Raw genomic sequence first — 3,196 nt, 5'->3', positions numbered from 1 at the left:
CTGAGTCCGAGGGTTGGGACTGAGATAAGGTGGGGGGAGGGGAAATGAGGAAGTTGGAGAAATCTACATTCATCCCGTGTGGTTGGACGGTTCCTAAGCGGAAGATGAGGCACTGTTCCTCCAGGCGTTGTGTTGCCATGGTCTGGCGATGGAGGAGGCCAAGGACCTGCATGTCCTTGGCGGAGTGGGAGGGGGAGTTAAAGTGTTCAGCCATGGGGTGGTTGGCTTGGTTGGTGCGGGTGTCCCAGAGGTGTTCTCTGAAACGTTCCGCAAGTAGGCGGCCTGTCTCCCCAGTGTAGAGGAGGCCACATCGGGTGCAGCGGATGCAATAGATGATGTGTGTGGAGGTGCAGGTGAATTTGTGACGGATATGGAAGGATCCTTGGGGCCTTGGAGGGAAGTGAGGGGGGAGGTGTGGGCGCAAGTTTTGCATTTCTTGCGGTTGCAGGGGAAGGTGCCGGGAGTGGAGGTTGGGTTGGTGGGGGGTGTGGACCTGACGAGGGGGTCGCGGAAGGAGTGGTCTTTCCGGAACACTGATAGCGGAGGGGAGGGAAATATATCCCTGGTGGTGGGGTCTGTTTGGAGGTGGTGGAAATGACGAAGGATGATACGATGTATCTGGAGGTTGGTGGGGAGGTAGGTGAGGACGAGTGGGGTTCTGTCCTGGTGGTGATTGGAGGGGCGGGGTTCAAGGGCGGAGGAGCGGGAAGTGGAGGAGATGCGGTGGAGAGCATCGTCAACCACGTCTGAGGGGAAATTGCGGTCTTTGAAGAAGGGGAGGCAACTGCCATCCTGTCTTGGCCTGGTCTACATGTGACTCCAGACCCACAACAAGCTGCTTGGCTCTTAAGTGCCTCTGGGCAATTAGGAATGGGAAATAAATGCTGGCCTGTGCCTTCATCCCATGACTAAAAACAAATTGATTTTGTTTAAATTTTCAATGATAAGGAGGGAGAGAACATCAAGTTAGTGTAGTTGATGAGTGAACATGGATTTCATAATTCCAGATTCCAGCATCCGCAGTAATTTGCTTTTATACTTTTATGGATTTCATAATGACTGATAAATTGAACACCAGAAATCTCCAAACTTACAAATCAAACAGAGGGTGGTCACATGATTTTAAACTGGATCAGGAAAAGGAAACAAACAAGTGTTAAACAGACTAGGAATTGTGCTGATCATTTAGAAAACCAAACTTGATGCTCTTGGGTCAATACCTTCAAATCCCACCCTGAAGTCCCGTTTTGATTCACTGATGTCCCCGAGGAATGGGAATCTGCGTTTTTACCGGGGTGAATCTAGCCTCTCAGGTTCGTGGTTGATAATAAAGTCTCAGACCCATTGTTAACGCAATGCAACAGTTTATTTGAGCTTAAAATTCCAGGATCCTGGACAAGTTAGAAAGGAAGGATTAATACGCTGTAAATAACTAATGAATCATTGTGAGATTATTATCGCATCCCTTTCTGAATTCCAACAGTACCTGTTTAGGATCTTTCTGCAAATACAGCAGGAGGTCTTTACCTGAACAGAAGAACCCGTGATTCCAGGAGTGTAGGCCCAGGAGACAGGACCATCAAGTGGATCCATCATTGTGGCTCACATAGGGTCCAGAGGTTTACCCAGAGAGAGCTGTGCCTGGGGAAGCCCAGCAGACACCAACACTAACAGCTGCCAGGATGACACTGAGATCCGGCACCCCATAGTTAGACCCGATCCCACAGAGCATTTACTCTGAAACAGCAGGTTGGAGGTCACAGTCGAGAGTGTGATGCTGGAAAAGCACAGCAGCCCAGGGTGTAAAATCTTCATCATTGGAGCTGACTAAATGGCTTATGCCCGAAACGTCGGTTTTCCTGCACCTTGTCGGTCCGGATGTGCTTTTCCAGTGTTACTCTAACCTTTACATAAAGACTGACAACGGAAGGTCAGGAAAACATCTAATAGAGCACGCCCCAACAACTGAATAAACCATCCCCCCACCCCCACCCGCCTTGGCTTTGTTTCAAAACATTAACACGTTCTTAACATATTGTCCTTGGAGGAGGGGGTGGGGAGCCGGATAGATTTGCATCAGGGATGGGTTTGAGCTTGAGCAGCGAACAGGGATTCTGAATAACCGTCACTGGGTTTGAAACTGTTTCCTTTGCACAGATGCTACCAGATCTGCTGAGTTTTTCCAGCAATTTGTGGTTTTGTGTGCGCACGTGGTAGATATGTTTTGTGCAAAATTCGGGGTTTGAGTTGCAGACGGACGCAAGGAGAAATGAAGCAGCTTACAAACTTTAAAAAGAAAGTGCGGTTCACACACGCAGACAAAGCACCGAAAGCCTGAGCTATAAACATGAAGATATGAAGCTGTTTTTAGATTTATAGACGAGGGGTGCACCGTTCCCGGAGGTACTGCAATACCAGGTCGATGCGTGGAGTGGACGGAGCAAGCCCCTATTCCATCTCCCTGCTCCAAAAATCAATTTAATATATGGTTCCCAGATAAGGGACGTATCAGATATTAAACTGATAATAGGATTCTTTTATCTCAAAAATCCACTTTGTTCGTAAAATCACTTATAAGTACATACATAGGTTCTAAATTTGTTCTGCACATTCTTTGCAGAGAAAAACAAATGGCACATTCCTCAAAGCAACTAGTACTGTTGCAAAAACAAAGGTACTTCCTACTCATACAGGGAACAACATGTTCATTTCAATGCAACAACAATCTGCTAAATGAACAGACCCTCATAAAGCCCTTAGACGCGGTTTTTCCCCACTGCATCTTGTCAGTAGCTGCCCTTGTCCCAAGCTTTAATTTGTCCCTCTGGGTGTCGTTCTGAACTTTGGAAAGCACCAGTCTGCAACACTCGGTCAAGGTCAGCTCCTTATCACTGGGAAACCAACAACTTTCAGAGAGACCACAAAGCAAGTCGATGGTTTGCCAGGTAGTTATATTTGTCTCAAAGTGTGTCCCGGGCAACAGCCCGTGGAGCGCAGAGTCCTGCATCACAGAATTGTTTGGGACAAATCTTGACATCTCTCTCCAGATCATCTTTGCAAAGGCACATTTGAGGAAATCCCTTCACCCCAGACTCCCACCCCCATCGCTGGCAGCCACTTTGAGAGCAGTGTACAGTGGTGCAGACCACGTGCACATGATGGATCTAATGCAGAGTGCCCTTCCCACCATCACAAA

General features: G+C 47.9%; 1 pseudogene; it reads right to left on the bottom strand.

Moving 5' to 3' along the window:
- Positions 1 to 2,381: 2,381 nt before the first annotated feature.
- Positions 2,382 to 2,550, bottom strand: LOC140453505 (U2 spliceosomal RNA; annotated as a pseudogene).
- Positions 2,551 to 3,196: the final 646 nt, after the last annotated feature.

Source organism: Chiloscyllium punctatum, chromosome 2, assembly GCF_047496795.1.
Source record: "Chiloscyllium punctatum isolate Juve2018m chromosome 2, sChiPun1.3, whole genome shotgun sequence".
Lineage (NCBI taxonomy): Eukaryota > Metazoa > Chordata > Chondrichthyes > Orectolobiformes > Hemiscylliidae > Chiloscyllium > Chiloscyllium punctatum.
The sequence above is the reverse complement of the archived record's forward strand: the minus strand, read 5'-3'. Positions and strand labels throughout refer to the sequence as shown.